Genomic DNA, 17,683 nt, shown 5'->3' with positions numbered 1-17,683 from the left:
GCTCGGCTGGGTTCCGCCGGGCCGGTGTGCGAGAGGCAGCCGCCGAGTAGACACCGGAGCCCGGCGCCCGGGGCTGGACAGCGGGGCGGCGGGACCCCGGAAGTACACCCGGCGAGGTTAAGGCGCCGTGCTCGCGCACTTCCGCCGCGCCACCCGCCGCTTCCAGTAGCGGTTCTTGCGGGGGGTGGCTTGAAGCCGGGTATTTCCGGGCCAGACCGAGGGTCTAAAAACCGGGCAGTTCCCAGAGAAGAGGCAACGCTTTTCGGGAACCTGCTAAACAGGGAGCTTCCAGCATGACGTACCAGAAGAGGAAGGCCGGCGTCTACGGATCGCCGCGAGGGCCACTCCGCGTCACCCGCGCTGCAAATGCGCCCGAGAATGCGTACCCGGCGGCGTGGCCCGAGCCCGGCGGCGTCTGAGAGCCACCTTCACGGGTGTCTGTGCCGGGTGCAGGAAGGAGAGCCACGGAGATGGGGTAGAAACGGGTGTTTTATTCCCCTGGGTCCCCTGCGTACTTGAGAGCATTTATTCCGCGTGGTGCTCCGGTTAGTGTTCGGAGTCCTGCGTGTTCGCTGTGTTACGCCATCGTAGGAGGCTGTGACGTCAGGTCCAGCTCCCCCTCCCCCCCCCACGGTCTGCAAGCCGTGCCGGAGTCCAGAACGTGGTGTTCGAGCCAGACTTTTGGAAGTAAGAGGTGCATTAAATGCAGTTTTCCAAAAACTGACAGCTTTGGGCTGGAGAGATGGCTCAGTGGTTAAAAGCACTAATTGCTCTTGCAGAGGACCCGGGTTCAGTTCCCAGCACCCATATGACAGCTACAAACCATCCTTAACTCCAGTTCCAGGGAAATCCGAAACCCTCTTCTGACCTCCATGGCATTGCACGACACGGATGCAGTCGCATACATGCAGGCAGTGAGGGCAGGTATGGTGGCCCATGTATAATCCCAGCACTAGGGAGGCTGAGTGAAGGCCAGGAGGATCCACAGTTCTAACCAGCCTGGGCTGTATAGTGATACCGCCGCCCCCCAAAGCGCATCTTTAAGGTTTACATTTTTGTACACCTGTATGTACGGAATGCTAGATCCTTTTAGTCAACTGTGTTGGGCCTGCGCTGTTCAATACTGTGTTTCTCAATATTGAAACATTTGCTCTTAGAGGGAAGGGCCCCTCGGAATTGGCTTTTCAGAGATGAAGCTGCTTGAGTCACTCATACCCTTGTAATGACCCTTGACCTATGCCCTTGTAGGGTAAGCCCGATAAACTAATTGATTCATTGAGTTGACCTTGAGTGGGATCGAGGCAAGACTCAAAAGGAAAGATCAAGTGGCATGGGCAGGGAGAGACGTCCTTCACCCTGGGATCTAATTTACATTTCCTGCTGAGAGTCGATTTCAGTAGAAGGGGCTGGAGAAATGCTCAGCATTTAAGACCACTGGCTGCTCTTGAGAAGGACCCAGGTTCAGTTCTCAGAACCCACAGGGTGCTAACAGTCATCTCTAACTCCAGTTCCCGGGGATCCAATGCCTTCTGCCTTCTGCATGCATTGCATGACACAGGTGCAGTAATTTTCAGGCAGACCGCTCAGATACATAAAATAAACTTTTTTTAAATGTCAGCACAATCCATAAAAGCTAAAATTGCCTGCAGAGGGGATGTGTTTTCCCAAAGACTACTCAAACACGGATGCTACAAACAGGAAATAAACTGTGCTTACTTAGGGCCAGGATGTTTACAATCTTGAGTTTTTGTATCAGCCCTCCTCTGTCATCCCTGAGTCTGAACACCCTACCTTGTAGAACTGCCTGACAGTTGTGTCTACAAAAGGATATTCTTTAAAATTAAAAATGTGGTGGGGGGAGGGGGGAAGGCTGGAGACATTGCTAAGTGGTTAAGAGCACTTGTTGGTCAAACATGAGGACCAGAGTTTGGATGCCAGCATCCATGTAACAAGACAGTCACGTGCAGGCTTGTAACCCCCACCACAGAGGGGATGGAGACAGGAAATTAGCTGGGGCTTGCTGACTGCCAGCCCAACTGAGTAATGGCAGGTCAAGGTTCAGCAAGAGACCCTGCCTCAGAGGAAAAGGGTGGCAATAGAAGAGCACCCTGATGAGCCCTTGAAGACCTCTGGCCTCTGAGCACACAGTGCACATGTCCGTGCATATACCTCACACATACTGCATGCACATGCACACAGTAAGTTAACTAGCTCATACAACTTTTGTTTTTGCTTTTTGTTTGTTTTGAGACGGGGTCTCCCTGTAGCCCCAGCTGGCCTGGAACTCGATACACAGACCTTGATCTCAAAGAGATCTACCTGCTTCTGCCTCCTGAGTGCTGGTATTAAAGGCATTTGCCACTTTGTGCGGCTCAGCTCATTTATTTTACTTAACATTTATTTAGCCATTCATTTGTTCTGAGATAGGATCTCATGTAGCTCAGGCTAGCCTCAAACTCACTATGCAGCTGAGGATGACCTTGAGCTTCTGATCCTCCTGCCTCTACCTCACAAAGGCTGGAATTACAAGTGTGAGATACCATGCCCAAGTTTATGCAGTGCTCAGGGGTGGAACCCAAGGCTTCATGCCTGGTAGGCAAGCACTCTCTTATCAACTGAGCTACATATTCCCCACCCTTTATGTAAGTTTTAAGAGCTTTGCTTAACCTTCAGACCTTGTAAACACATCCTTTGAGGTATATTATTTAAAAGGCTTCGGGTTTATATATATAAAACCACGGTGAAGGGACCTAAGCTCGACTCTCCAGAGAAGACCACTCTCTTGAAACTGCATGCTGTCCCCTTCCTACATGTCTCTGTGTAAATAATAAACTCACTAACCCTGTTTCTGTCTGGCTCATCCTGAAATTCTCTGTAGCAAAGTCTCGGAAGGCCCCGGAAAAGGAGGGAGCTCTGCAGGCTGCTGCTGGCTGTTGGGCAGTGCCTCCTTGCAGCTGCTGACAGAATTATTTCTTCTGTCTCTTTGGTGCCCTGTCTGGGCATGTTTGTTCATGCCTCCTCAGGAAAAGCTTTGTATCAGCTGGCCATCCTGCTAGGCTTTTGTTTGATTTTGGTTTTTGAGACAGGATCTCCCTGTAGCCCCAGTTAGCCTGGAACTCACTATGTAGATCAGGCTGGCCTGGATCTCACAGAGATCTGCCTGCCTGTGTCCTGAGTACTGGAACCAAAGGTGTGCACCACCATACCTGCCTACTAACTTTGACTCCAAGAAGAGGTGAACTGCCAGTAGGTAGCCAGTTCTTTTTATATATGGTAAAATAAATGAAGGTTCTGTTTATGTAAAATGGAGATTGAATTGCCACTGTAATTGAGGTATGTTTTCAAAAAGCAATGTTAGAAGCATCTCTTTTTTAAAAAATGTGAAGTTGGGTTTTGTGCAAAAATGGAATGAACACACGTCAAAGACCTAATTTAACTCAGTTAATTAGGGAGTGTCTGTGATGCTGTAACTAGTTCCCCCCAGAGATGAATCCAGAAGTGGACACAAACATAGGCAATCAAGAATGCCAAGGTGATGCTTAATAAATGCAAAGCGAGAGCTGGGAGTGGGGGCGCACGCCTTTAATCCCACCGCTCAGGAAACAGGCAGGCAGATCTTTGTGAGTTCAGGGCCAGCTTGGCCTACATAGTAAGTTCCAGGACAGCTGGGGCTACAGAGAGACCCTGTCTCAAAAAGACAACACCCCCCACTCCCCCACCCCTGCAAAGCGAGCTCCTGCCCGGGGTGGGGGGGTTGGGGGGCAACCAGCCAAACCTCCACGTGGTGGTTTCATCTGTGTGTCTAAACTCTCCGCGCAAGAATCATCTGTAGCCAGGCAAAGTGGCTTGTGCCTGTAATACCAGCACTAGGGAGGCTGAGGCAGGAGGATGCCTGTGAATTTGAGGCCAGCCTGAGCTACAGAATATGACCCTGTCTCAAAAGATATGTAATAGCTTGAGGGTCGACAAGGTGGTTCAGCAGTATTACTTGCTCTTCAAGAGGACTTTGGTTCCCAGTCCACATGGAGCAGTTCACAGCTACCTAGAGGATTGGGTGCCCTCTTCTGGACTCTACAGGCACTGCAGTTACACATGCACAGTCCCATACACAGAGACACACACCCACATAATTTAAAACATTTAAATTGAGTTATCTGTATATAATAATCACTACACTGCTGTCAACTCTACAGTCTCTAGTTACAGAGCTCTTTAAGACATAAGGCCTCAAAGAACTAGGGGATCCAGAAAGGTATGCCAGGAAGGGCCTACTCAAGACATCCCAAAGAAATTGACATGTCACCCCAAAATATGCCTCTGACTTAAAATTTGCTTTGAGCTAAGGTCATTGAGAAGCTAGCTCTGCCTCCCACTTTGCTGCCTAGCAGCAGATGGAAGTCATTACAGGAGACGTGAGATCCGGGAAGGCCCAGGGGATCTCATGGGAAGTCGGCTCTGTAATGTGTAATGAATCTGCCCAGTCTGCTACCCTTGAACCCTAACACCGCCTTCCTTTTTATACCATCTCTGCAGATTTCTTCATTTTTGAGGATGTTAGAGAAACTGAATTGGCAGCCGCTGTATCGAGGCTCTCCCTTGTGTCTGGAAATGTGCATGCGGATAAATGCTGGCCTGTTTTTCTCTTGTTAACCTGTCTTTGCTCCAGGGCTCCAGCCCGGAATGCAGAAGGGAAAATGGAAAGGGGCTTTTTCCTCTCCTACATACCCACCCAATACCCTTTTGGACCATTTCCAAGTCTTTCACAAGAAAATGAAAAGTCAGGGCTGGAGAGATGCTCCTCAGTTAAGAGCACTGGCTGCTCTTGCAGAGGACTCAAGTTTGATTCCCAGCACCCACATGGTGACTAACGACTGTCTGTTGAATCTGACGCCCTCTTCCGAGCCTCACAACATGGGAGGGAGCACTTACACACAGGCAGGCAACACACTCATACACATAAAATTGAAAAAAAATAAAAGTGATGGGATCCTCTTCTTTGTTCTGGGGCCCCACTCGAGAGCTGGGGCTCTCTGGACTAAAAACCATGGTGCCCTCCTAGAGCTGCCCGCCAGAAAGAGGAGCAGGCCCTGGGACAAGCTCCTGTGGCATCCAGTCTGTCAGAAAATGTTCCCGGTACCTGAGCTAAGCTCTGTTTTGTTTTGGTTGTTTGAGACAGGGTCACCTGTAGCCCAGGCTGGCCTCCAACTTACTGTAGAGCCATAGATGACCCTGAACAGATCCCCTTAAGGGCTGGGTTACAGGAGTGTGCCACCATACCTGGTTGATCTGCTGATTGGTCTCATGTTGTCGGGGCTGTTATAAGCTTCTCAACCCTCCCTCCTGCATGCCTCTCTTCCTCACCCCTCCCCTGACCCCCCCACCGTAGCTGGGACATTACATGGTGATGTTTGGGGGTTTTTAAAATTTTATTTATTATTTTTATTTTACGTGTATGCGTGTATTGCCTGCATGTAGGTAAAGTGCACCCATGTCGTGCAATGCTGGCGGAGGACAGAAGAGGCTGTCGGATCCCCTGGGACTGGAGTTAGGACAGTTGTTAGTTGCCATGTGGGTGCTGGAATACGAACCCCAGTCCTCTGCAAGAAGAACCAGTGTTCTTAACCGCTGAGCCATGTCTCCAGCCCTGGTTTTTCAGGGTTTTTAAAATTTGTTTTTATTTATGCGTGTGGGGAGGTGCTCTTAGAGGCCAGAAGAGGGCATCAGATCCCTTGGAGCTGGATTTACAGGCAGTTGTGTGCTGCCTGATGTGATATGGGTGCTGGGAGCTGAACAGTCCTGTGGAAGGGCAGCTAGCACTCTTAACTGCTGAGCCATCTCTCCAGCCCTGGCCAAGAGTGTTTTCACAAAGAAAATTGGGGGAGGGAAGCTTAAGCTGTTTGCATTGAGCACACATTGAATAGACGTGAGACAAAAGGAGTTCAAATGAGGCTGGGTGGGAGGGCAGCCTGCAAGAGAAACAGCTGTCACTCGTGGGTTGGATGGGGCTATGGGCAGGATGAGGTGGGGCCTAGGGGGCATGATGGGCTCTGAGTGGAGGTTTTATGCATTCAAGAATGTGAGCCCTCCTTGATTTTCTCCTTATATCTGAACTCACTGACTTACCATCTCCCTCTCCATCCTCTACCCTCATCATTAGATTTAGGACATCTCGGACTTGTGCTTTTATCAAACGCTGTGCTGATTTAAGTAGCCTGTGCTTTTAATTATTAGTATAGATTTTTCACTGTAACTTTAACATCAATCATCCATTAAAGCAAGGCATGGTGACAATCACCCTGTAATGACAGTACTGGAAGGCTGAGGCACTTCAAGGCCAACCTGGGCTACATAGGGAGAGCCTGTCTCAAAGGGGGAAATAAATTCATTAAAATATTGAGAGCCATTGGGCGCGGTGGCACATGCCTTTAACCCCAGCACTCGGGGTGGGGGCGGGCAGATCCCTGTGAGATTGAGGCCAATTTTCATAGCAAGTTCCAGGCCAGCTGGGGCTACTGCCCTGTCTCCCTCCCCCACCCCCAAATATATGAGAGTCAGGTGTGGTGGCGAACTCTTCTCAGCACTTGGGAGATGGAGAAAGGCTGATTAGGAATTTGAGGGCAGTTGAGATGGCTCAGCAGATAAGGGGTGCTTGCTGTCAAGCCTGGAGACCTGAGTTTGATCCCCAGGACCCACATGGTGGAAGGCGACAACCCACTCCCACAGGTTGTCCTTTGACTTCCATACACACAGACACACAGTCTTGGCCAGCCTCAGTTGTCAGTTTGACACAGCTGGGAAAGGGGAACCTCAGTTGGGAAGTGTCTCTACCTGACTGACCTGTGGCCATGTCTGGGAGGTATTTTCTTGATTGTTGAGTGATGTGGGAGGGCCCAGGCCACTGTGGGTGGTGCCAACCCTGGGCAAGTGGGGTGTGTGTGTGTGTGTGTGTGTGTGTGTGTGTGTGTGTGTGTGGGAGTGTGTGTGTGTGTGTGGTTGTGTGTGGTGGTGTGTGTATGTGCTGGATAGCTTTAGTGTCAACTTGACACACCTGGGTTGAGGGAGCCTCAATCGGGAAATTGCCTCTATTGGACTGGCCTGTGGCCATGTCTGAAAGGCATCTTCTTGATGAGTGATGTGGGAGGGCCCAGCCCACTGTGGGTGGTGCCACCCCTGGGCAGGTGGGCCTGTGTTGCATAAGAAAGCAGGCGGAGCAGGGGCCAGGGGAGCAAGCCTGTAAGCAGCGTTCCTCCATGGCCTGTGCTCCAGCCCCGGCCTCCAGATTCCTGCCCTGAGTTCCTACCTTGGGCTCCCAGATGAACTGCGTGCGACCTGGGAGATGTAAGACAAATAAACCCTTTCCTCCCCAAGTTGGTACTGGTCAGAGTGTTTTGTCACAGCAATGAAGAACAGACAACCTCAAGTGCGGCTCCTCAAGAGCCACCCACCTTATTTTTTGAGGTGGATTCTCTCATGGAACCTGGATCTCTCCAATTTGCCAGCCAGGGAGCCCCAGTGACCCTCCTGTTCCCTGCCTCCCGCTGCAGGGGTTATAGGTGTGCAGCTCTGGCCTTCATTATGTGGGTTCTGGGGATCGGACTGAGGGCCTCATGCTGGAAGGACAAGTGCTTTGTGAACCAAGCCGTATTCCCAGCCCGAGTCTTATCAAGTCTGCCTCTTTCCCAACAGCACTGAGACATGGTCTTCTGCCAGTCAGTTCCCCTCTCTCAGCCAGAGTACTTATATGCAGAAAAAACAAAACTCTAAAACAAGGTATTAGACTTGGTCTCTAAGGTTTCCCCCTGCGTTGAGGCTGGTTTGGAGCTCTTGAGCTCACTGAGGGGCCAAGTCTCAGTGTTGGTGCTGGCAGGAGTGCAGGAACCCTTCTCCTGAGTTGGCCCCTTTTAGAGATGTTGAACCATGAGCATACATAGTGATTTTCCCAGGGCACATGTTAAGAATAGCTCTACCACTGGGCATGGTGTTACACGCCTTTAGTCCCAGCACTCAGGAGGCAGAGGCAAACGGATCTCTTGAGAGTTCAAGGCCAGCCTGGTCCATATAGTGAGTTCCAAGCCAGCTGGGGCTACAGGGAGACCCTGTCTCAAAAAGGACCCCCCCAAAAGAAGAGCTCTACCACTAAGCTGCACCAAACCTGTTTGTTATTTCTTTTTATTTTATGTGCCTGCATGCGTATAAATGCACCCGTGTCATGCAACATCCAAAGAGGACAGAAGTGGGCATCAGATCCCCTGAAACGGGTTATGGACAGTTGTTAGCAGCCATGTGGGTGTTGGGATTGGAACCTGGGTCTTCTGCAAAACAACCAGTGCTCTTAACTGCTGATCATCTCTCCAGCCTCATTATCTCTTTTTATCTGTACGAATGTTTGCCTGCATGTATGTAAGTGTACCTGTGTTGTGCGCTAGTCTCGGAGGTCAGAAGACAGTGTCAGATCTTCTGGAACTGGTGTTACACATGGTTGTTAGTCAGCATGTGGGAGCTGGATGACTCTTTGAGAACAGCCAGTGCCCCCCCAAACCTTTTTTTTAAAATAAAATATTGTTTTTATTTTATGTATATAGGTGTATTGCCTGCTTGTGTGTAAGTGCATCTGTGTTGTACAATACCCGTGGAGGTCAGAAGGCAGTGTAGGATCCCCTGTAACTGTGCGTTACAGACAGTTGCTAGCTGCCAGGTGGTGCTGGAATTCAAACCTGGTCTTCTGCAAGAGCAACCAGTGCTCTTAACCACTGAGCCATGTCTCCAGCCCTGTTTTTTTTTTTTTTTAAGCAATCTTATCTACTATCTATCTGCCCCCCCCCCCGTTTCCTCGTGTCCATGTCTGCTGTGTCCACTGAATAGAAAGGCACAGTGCACAGTGATACTCTGTCTTGTGGCCCAAGTACTGAGTGCAAGATGTTCTCTTGCTGAGAACCCATCCAGATGTGGATAGTTAGGGTTTATACTCTCCAAAGCAAATGCTGGGGAGACAGAGACCCAAAGTCTGTACTGGGGGGAAGCAGAGGTGTGTTCTGGAAAACACCCTGGGTGGTTTGATGTTTTCCACTGAGTTTGTGGGGGTGAATTTGTCAACAGCCAGATTAGGAAGGCCTGATGACTGAAACTCACACCCCACAATATTGAGCAAGGCCCCGGAAGTCAAAACCCAAAGTGGGGCAATATGTTCCTCAAGTCCTTTGTTTTGGGGACCTCACCTCGCCTGTGGGCAGAGCACTGAGAGTGGTGTGCTTGGTGGGTTGCATGGTTGGTGCGACAGGTGATTGGTGGGTTAGGTCCTCGGTGGGTTGGGTGTTCAGTGGGACCATGCCTGCTGGGGGCTGGGAACGCCTACTGACTGAGCACTGAGCCTCTGCTGGATGTTCTGTGCTTCCTGCCTGGCCGACACTCAGTGTCATGTCCCTTAGGACTAGGTCCGAACTGGCGCATTTTCTCTCTGCACCCAGATCTGCCTCTTCTTAGCTGCCATCATAGCACCTCAGTCACTGAATCCTCATGTCCCTGTGGGCTGGTAGTCTCCCTTCAGACAGCTGAGGAACGGAAAGCATGACCCAGTGTGAGCTGGCCCACACAGTGTGCTCCACCTGCCTGTGTGGTCCGCCTTTCCTGCTATGCCTCACCCTCCCTAAGAAGCCAACACTGGAGCTGTGCCAAGCCTCCCACGACCCCACCTTTGAGCCCCTAACTTAGTACCCAGGCTGTCTGGGTCTCCTCCACCCCAGCCTGCTCCAAGACTCACACTCATCCACTGGACAAGCATTTGATAGGGCCAACACCATGTCCAGCCCCATGTGTGGTGCCCCACAAATGAGAGAGTGAAGTCAGGTCAAGCTCCTGCCTGTGGGAAGCCCAGCCTCACTGCACAGATAAATGTATGCACAGTGACAAGCCAGGGTGTAACTATGAAGGGGAGGTCTTCACGTGCTGAGATAGTGTACTTGGGAGCCCAACCTGGTTCAGGGGCCACATGACTTCTCCCACCTGTTATGTGTGAAGGGTGTGGGTGTGGCATGCTGGAGGAAGGGGTTCCCTGCAACAGCCTTATGAGAAGTTGCCTGGGCTGTTTGGAGTCCTGAGAGAGGCCCGAGTGGGGTGAGCAAGGGGCATGGGCTCCAGACCAGCTGGGGTGGAGTGGGGCTTGGCAGGGGCCAGGCCCAGGGCCCTGGTGAGAAGATAAAGAACGCGGGCTTCATCTGAGGGGTGGTGGGAGACACTGGAGGGTTTGTTCACGTTTATGAACCCAGTGGCTTTTGCATTATGGATTTCAAAGAATTTAAAACTTCTTTTCTGATTTATTTTTTTGTGTATGAGTGTTTTCCCTACATGCATGTAAATGCTCCACGTGTGTGCAATGCCCACAGATGCCATCAGATCCCCTGGAACTAGACTATGGACAGTTGTTAGTCACCAGGTCCTCTGAGCAAGCAGTGCTCCTAACTGCTGAGCCATCTCTCCAGCCCCTGTAAAGGATTTTTTATGAATATTTATGAGTTAGGTGGCATATTCATGGGGTAAAGTGACACTTTTCCTCTTCCAAATCATATTTGGCCAGATAGATCTCCCTTTAGAGTATTCTCGTGAGACCCTTGAAAAGCCCAGAGGAGGGTCGCCACCACCATGTAAATGATATTATAATGATGCAAAGGTCTCTGAGGATGCTGACCCTGCATTAGTCCTCAGGGATGGCAACTGAGAAAGTTCCTGGTGCCTTGGCTTCTGATGAAACGGGAATGACCATTCTGCAGCTTCAAGGCTGCTTACCCACACAGGGACATTCTGGCCCCCAGGGGACACAGCCGCCAAGACACACTCTTTGTGGATCGATGTCAATGCTTCCTCTTTGGAGGGTCACAAATAATTTTTGTGAGTCATCCACTCTCAGTATTTCCCAGGCCTGATACCAAGTTCTTTGGCCTGTGACTTGCAGAACTCTTCCTCATTTTGAAATGTCATGTCATCTGCCTCTGTCCAACTTCCTGCCAAGGTCGGGGGCCTGTCAGGAGGCAGGCAAGGGCTGCTGAATCTCTCGCCTCTTCTTTTCAATTCTTCCCAACAGAGGGTCAGGTCAGGTCAGGTCAGGGCTGGAGTCGGTGTTTGGGGCCAGCCTCCTCCGCTTGTGTGAAGCTTGCACACCCCCGAGGTCTAGCTTTCCCACCAAGAGTGTGCACTTGTTCAAGTGCTCCTGGAAGGTCCCAAACTCTCCTGGGACGGCAGGTCCCGACCTTTTCTTCACGATCTATTGAATTTTCCCAAGAAGTCCTCGGTTCCACCAATTTCCTTCCCATATTGGGCACAGGGCAGGTGCCTGGTCACCTCTCCAGAAGTCATCTTTATGAGTGACAGAACTCCAGCCCACTGCGCAGCTCTCAAGGTTCCAGAAAAACCCCTGAAAATCTGCTTTGGGCACGTCCTTTTTCCGTTGAGGTGGGCCTGGGATCCAGGGCGCTGGCCCAGCTCGCCAATGCTCTACCACCGAGCTACGCCCCCAGCCGTTAATCTGTTTTTGAACTGAAGAGATGTGGGAGAAACGGAGTGTCCCGGAATCGTGTTTCCTGCTCTCTACGCACAGGTCCCTGGACTTCCACAGCCGTTGGAGTGGAATCTCTCTGGCTTTAAGACCCGCTGGAAGGTGGCTCAGCGGTGAAGAGCACTGGCTGCTCTTGCAGAGGACCTGGGTTCCAATCCCAGCACCCACACGATGGCTAACAACCATCCATAACTCCAGTTGCAGAGGCTCCCACGCCCTCTTCTGACCTCTGGTGGGCATTGCATGACACGGGTGCACTTACATACATGCAGGCCATACACTCATACACATGACAACCATCAGTGGGACTCAGACCGCGGCGGCGCCTCGCGTCCTCGCCTTTAAAGGCACGTCTGCTGACGCGAACGTCCCTGCCAGGCGCGGCATCCGAACCTACTTTACGTCCTTGACTCTCCGCGCAACAAAACCTTCAAATAACCACTCATTTGCGACAGAAAAAGCCGCGCAATGGTACTTCTACGTCGGGAGCACCCGTTCCGGAGTGAACAGGCTCAGGGCGCGCCACAGCTGGCAGGTGCAGCCTTCAGGTAGGGCAAGGGGCGCTTCTGCGCCTGCGCACACTGGAGAGGCGGAGCGAACCCGCGGAACGACAGCTCGCGCCTCACGTGTGCTGGGGGCGGGGCGGGGCGAGGCCGGCTGACTGACAGCTCGCTCCGCGACGCCTCCGCAGAGCCGGCGGCTCTCCCGTCACGTGCTTCTAGGGGCGGGGCCATCTCAGTTGACTGACAGCTCGCTCCGCCGCGTCTCAGAAGGACCCGGCTGCTCGAGCTCGGCTCTTTCCCCGCAGCCGCGGACTCGACAGTGTCCCCGCGCTGCCCAGTGCCCTCCGGCCGCCGCGGTGAGAGGGCCTGGGGCCGGCCTGGACTGGTGGGGGTGGGCTGGGGAGCGGCGGCCTGGAGGGCGCGGGGCCAGCCGGCAGGTACCGGGGGACGGGGGTGGTGTCCCCGGGCGGGGGGCGTCCCCGGGGTCCCCGCGGCCATCCTCTGCTGACGCGGGGCGCGCAGGTCTGCAGAGGACCCAGCGGACAGCTGGCGGGGCAGCACCCCGAGGCTGGCCGGGTGCCCCCACGCCGGGTGGGCTGGGGAGCGGCGGCCTGGAGGGCGCGGGGCCAGCCGGCAGGTACCGGGGGACGGGGGTGGTGTCCCCGGGCGGGGGGCGTCCCCGGGGTCCCCGCGGCCATCCTCTGCTGACGCGGGGCGCGCAGGTCTGCAGAGGACCCAGCGGACAGCTGGCGGGGCAGCACCCCGAGGCTGGCCGGGTGCCCCCACGCCTGTCCTGGCGTTGTGCTTTCCCGGGCGGATCAGATGAGGGAAGATGCCAAGGTTTGGAAGGAGGCGAAGTGCTGGGCGCCCGTGCAACCTGCAGAATGAGCAGGAGCTCGCCTCTGGCCCGCACAGGTGCACGGCACGGTGTACGGCACAGGTGCGCGGCACGGTGTACGGCACAGGTGCGCGGCACGGTGTACGGCACAGGTGCGCGGCACGGTGTACGGCACAGGTGCACTGGCTTGGGCGCCGCACCCCGACGTGGAGGTGTCCGAGTGGTGAGTCAGTTGAGGCGATTTGTCAGGACCCCTCCAGGCTGCTGTTCTGATTCATCTGATTAGAGCTGCCCCCCCCCCACCCGCTCCCAAAGCAGGCCAGAGACTGAGCACTGAGCACCTCAACCAGCAGAGGAGCCGAGAGGCTGGGGCTGCCTTAGTGAGCTGGCTTCCCATTCCATTTTCCCACGGGCTCTTGGGAAGTGCCCTACCCACTGTGGTCAGAAAGAGGGCTGTTTAGGCCTTTGAAGACCAGGAGGCCAGATAAGTTGTTGAGATGGGCTCCATGGGAAAAGTTGACAACCTGAGGTTTTCTTTGCCTTGTCAAAGGGCTGATTAGTGGTGATGGCCGACTAGCTCAGTCTGTGCTGGGTCCACCATTCCTGAAGTGGTTGTCTTTGCGATGGTCTGTGTCAGGTGGTGTGTATGGAGGTTCTGTTGAGAAGGAGATGAACCCATCACAAACCTGAATTTGCTATGGCTTTCCATGAAGTGTGTGTGTGCTCATAGCCTCCATACCATTTTTTTCTTTATGACAATGTTTGTTTCTTCAAAAGTAAGTTGCTTTATAATAATCCAGATGCTGTGAGGGGGCTTCTTTTAGGACAGCCAGGGTTGTGACAGGATGATAGGTTGCTGAGTCATGTGCATACCTGCTTCCTTCTCTTCCTTCTCCTCCCCTCTTCCTTTCACAAAAGGAAAATAGGTTAAAAGAAGCATCAAGGGGCTGGAGAGATGGCTCTTGGGTTCAGAGAATTTTCTGCTCTCGCAGAGGTCCTGAGTCCCGTTCCCAGCACCCACATTGGGTGACTCACAACCACCTGTAACTCTAGCTCCAGGAGATCTGATGCTCTCTTCTGTGGGCATTTGCATGCTCATGCACAGACACACACATACACATAATTAAAAAATAAAAATGAATCTTTTCTTTAAAAAATTGTGCAAAACAGGCATAGTGGAACAGGCCTGTCATTGCAGTACTCCAGAGATTGATGCAGGAGTGTCATGAGTTCAAGGCCAACCTGGGCTATGTAGTGAGACCCGGTCTAAAGAGAGAAAGGGAGGGGGACTGGAAAGCTGAGTGACAGCATCAGGAATGCAGGCCATGGCAGAGTGGCGTTCCTCTCACACTGGCCTCTTGGTTTCAGAGATTACAAAGTGCTTTCAACAGGAGCTCCTAATTCATCTTGCGAGTGGCAGGTAGTGTCCATGCCCATGAGAAAACCAAGACTCACTTGCTCAGGTCCACTTAACAGTTGAAGGTAAAGAAAGCCCAGTCAGTGCTGGATGAGTAGCTGGTCTCAAGGGGACTTGGGCTGGAGCTGGGTGGATTACACCTGCGGTGGAGGTCGGGGGTCCTTCTCTCCTGTTCCTGCCTCACTGACTGGCTGGCTGACCAGCACTGGCACACTCTTATCTCCCCACACCCTCTGCGGCCACTCAGATTTGTTTCTAGGCTTTGAGAAAGCTAGAAGGAAGTTCTATTCCAGAACGACTTTGCTCAAGTGCCCAGTGTTTCCAGACATGCCAGGTGTCCTGAGGCATGATGCAAGACAGCTTGGCAGTTCCAGGGAGACCTGCCCCATGGTTTTCCTTGTCCTCCAACCAGAACAGAAGTATTGTGAAACCCAGGGAGCGGCTGGCTGCTCTGCTTGTTTTCACCCATGTTTTATACGTGGCATTATCTGGGGTGTGTGGGATTTTTTTTTCTATTTTTGGCACACACAGCTGCTCTCTATTAGGAAAGAGCAAGCTTTTATTCCACTCTAGGGGATAAAGTCCTGGGCAGTGCCACTGGACTGCAGGGGAGTTGCTGGATATCTGTCTCTGCAGGTTGGTGTTCAGGGCAGAATGGAAGCCAAGACAGTTGTGGACACATGGGTAGAACTGAAAGTCTGGCCCCAAAGCTTTCATCTATGCCACACCCAGGGACAGCACATTTAATGAAGCTCATAGGAAGCCATCTAGAGTGTTCGTTCTAAGTTGTTCCATTGGTGAAGGGATTAGAGCTGGTAAGCCAGGAGCATCTTGAGAATCCGATCACAGAGTGTTCAGGGCTGTCGTTGGTGAGGTCCTGAGAAGCAAAGGACATACATTCAGTTCAAGGCTACAGTTTTCAAGATGCATTTCTACCATCATCTCCCAGAATGAAGTTCACACCGCTTCCCGTGGACGCAGGTGATGACACAGGTGCTGACTGACTGCTCCTGTTTCTCCAGCTTCAGCAACTTACCCCATCACTCACGAAGGTCCCTCCTTGAGCATGCCTAGTTCACTCTGCCACAGGGGCTCTGCTGTGCCTCTTCCTCCAACCACATTGTCCCATGGCCACCTCCCCATCATTCAGGTCGATACTCCAATATCACATGCTAATGGAGACCTTCCCTAGCAATCAAAATGATCTTTCCATTTCCTATGGTCCTCAGTCTACTCCCTCCATCATGTTGTGGTGGTATAATTTTTTTTAATCGGTGTCAGAAATGTCCTTGTTTATTTGAGAAAGTCTTTATCGTCTGTTCCTAGTTTGCCACTGTACCAACAGGCCCAGATCAGTGCCTGGCCTACAGTCAGTGCTCAAGACATATTTTCTGTAGAATTGGTGTTTGTGTTACAGCTTTGAAGATGGGAAAGGATCTACCAGGGTGAACATTGAATTGGTTTTCTCTTACTGGAGACTGTAGGCTGGCAGTTGATCACTGGACAGGAGTGTTCAGGCAGAAGACGATGGAAAGGGAAATCAAGTGATTGGCCATGAGTCTCCTGGCCACAAACTGGGTGTCCTAAAACAAGATAAATTTATTCTCTCACAGGTCTGTAGGCCAGAAGTCCAAGTGGGCAGGCCTAGTTCCTTCTCGAGGACTCAGACAGGGGGAGATGTTCATGTCTCTCTTGCAGGTGAGCCTGGGTGTCCTTCCTTTATAGCCGAAGCACTCTAGGCTCTGCCTCTGTGGTCACATGGCTGTCTTCTCCCTGTGTGTCTGCCTTAGGTCATCTCCTCCTCAGCCCTCTGTCTCTGGGTCCTTTCTTATAGGGGCACTGGATTTTGAGTCCACCCGATTCCACTCTGGCCCCATCTTAACCAGCCACATCCATAATGACCAGGCTCGCCTCTGTCTCACAGATATGCCTTCCTATGCCTCCCAAGTGCTGGGGTTAGAGGCATGTGCTACCTCGTCCTGCCTCTGTTAGTAATTTTTGACTAGGTAATCCATGTGGCTGATACCAAATTCAAAGGATACCAAATAATATCAGTGAAACATCGCTTCACCCGCCTGCTGTCGTTCCTCCCCGTGAGGAACCGTGGTCGCCAGCAGCTCAGGACTCTTCAGAGGCCCCGTGTGCTTTCCAGGGTCCCGTCCCACTCCCACCCCAGGCTGCCGCCTCTCCTTTTGTCCCATTGTCCATTCCCCTGCTCCTTGTGGGATGGCCTGTGCCCACGTGTTCAGAGCTGACGACAGTACCACCAGAAGTTCTATGTTGGGCAGGAAGGTACTAGGAAGAACGACTTTGGTGCTGCATTTGAGACAGAGTGGTTCTCGGTGTGTTTTTCCTTAACCTCAGTGTCTTGGTTATGCTGATGGGGTGAGGACCGAGGACCCTGCGGGCACAGGCAGCTCATCTTCTGTTCCAAGGGTGTGGAGTTATCCAGGTCTTCGTTATAGCTGGTGCTCCTTAGAAGGTTCACTCCAGCATGCCTAGCAATGTGCCTAGTTTTAGAGGGTTGTCACCTTGACCCCCACAAAAGCAGTCTAAGGGAGCAGCTTGTAATGACTCAATTCATAGTTGAGAAACCGAGGCATAGAGGGGCTGAGAACTTTGCAGATCTGGGTTCCCTGGTTCTGTACCTGCCCTGGGCTGAGCCCAAGTCACCCGGGAGACCCCCTGTTGATACACCTCTCACAGGTGCTGGGGACAGCACTGGGCCCTCTGCTCTCTGTGTCTGGCTAGCTCTGCTGCCCTGCCGGCCCTGGTGGTTAGTCTCAAAGCCTTATGGGCCTTCTCCCCTCCGAGAGCTCTTATCACAGCCGCCTTGGGGCTAGGCCAGGGGAGTCTTCACCCACCTGACTGGTTCTCCTGCCCCAGCCTCAGCCCTTCCTAGCACTTTGGGATGTATAAGTGCTGTGGGTGGAAGGCTGCAGATGGCTGGCAAGCCCTGGCCGCTCCAGGCCTGGCTACCAGGCTGTCGCCTGATTGCTCCTGTCTAAAGCGCTGGCCTCAGACCCCAAGGCTCATGCCTCACACGTCTCAGCCTCCCCTCACCCTCTGTCTGCGGAGACTTTGAACAGCCCCTCTTCGTTCTTTTCTTTGTTTCTTCTTTTAGCAGCCTATTGAAGTCACATTACACATTACAGAATCTACCCATTTCACGACTCAATTAAATTTAGTAACTCTACTGAGTGGTACGACCATCGTCACAGTCTAATTTTAGAACATTTCTATCACCCCAAAAAAGCAACCCACCTGTGATAGCAGTCACTCCCTGTCCCTCCGTAGCTGGAAACCACCATTCTGTCCTTGCCATGGCTTTGCCTGTTCTGGATGTGGCACACACAGTATGTGACTCTCTGGGATGAGAG

The 17,683-nt window shown here is 52.4% G+C and overlaps 2 protein-coding genes across 3 annotated transcripts in view; one reads left to right on the top strand and one right to left on the bottom strand.

The window, feature by feature from the left end:
- The window catches only part of Zdhhc7 (zinc finger DHHC-type containing 7), a 23,438-nt gene extending 22,846 nt beyond the window's left edge, over nt 1-592 (bottom strand). The window contains exon 1 of the mRNA XM_017796861.2: nt 303-592. The gene's annotated coding sequence lies outside the window, so the exon portion shown is untranslated. The remainder of the gene's footprint in view (nt 1-302) is intronic.
- Nucleotides 593-12,300: 11,708 nt separating this feature from the next.
- The window catches only part of Kiaa0513 (KIAA0513 ortholog), a 49,573-nt gene continuing 44,190 nt past the window's right edge, over nt 12,301-17,683 (top strand). For both annotated transcript variants that reach the window (XM_008827903.2, XM_008827902.2), the window contains exon 1: nt 12,301-12,404. The gene's annotated coding sequence lies outside the window, so the exon portion shown is untranslated. The remainder of the gene's footprint in view (nt 12,405-17,683) is intronic.

The sequence above is a fragment of the Nannospalax galili genome, unplaced genomic scaffold (genome assembly GCF_000622305.1).
Source record: "Nannospalax galili isolate Female #2095 unplaced genomic scaffold, S.galili_v1.0 scaffold933, whole genome shotgun sequence".
Classification (NCBI taxonomy): Eukaryota; Metazoa; Chordata; class Mammalia; order Rodentia; family Spalacidae; genus Nannospalax; species Nannospalax galili.
Note: the sequence above shows the minus strand (reverse complement) of the source record. Positions and strands in the feature narration are given on the sequence as shown.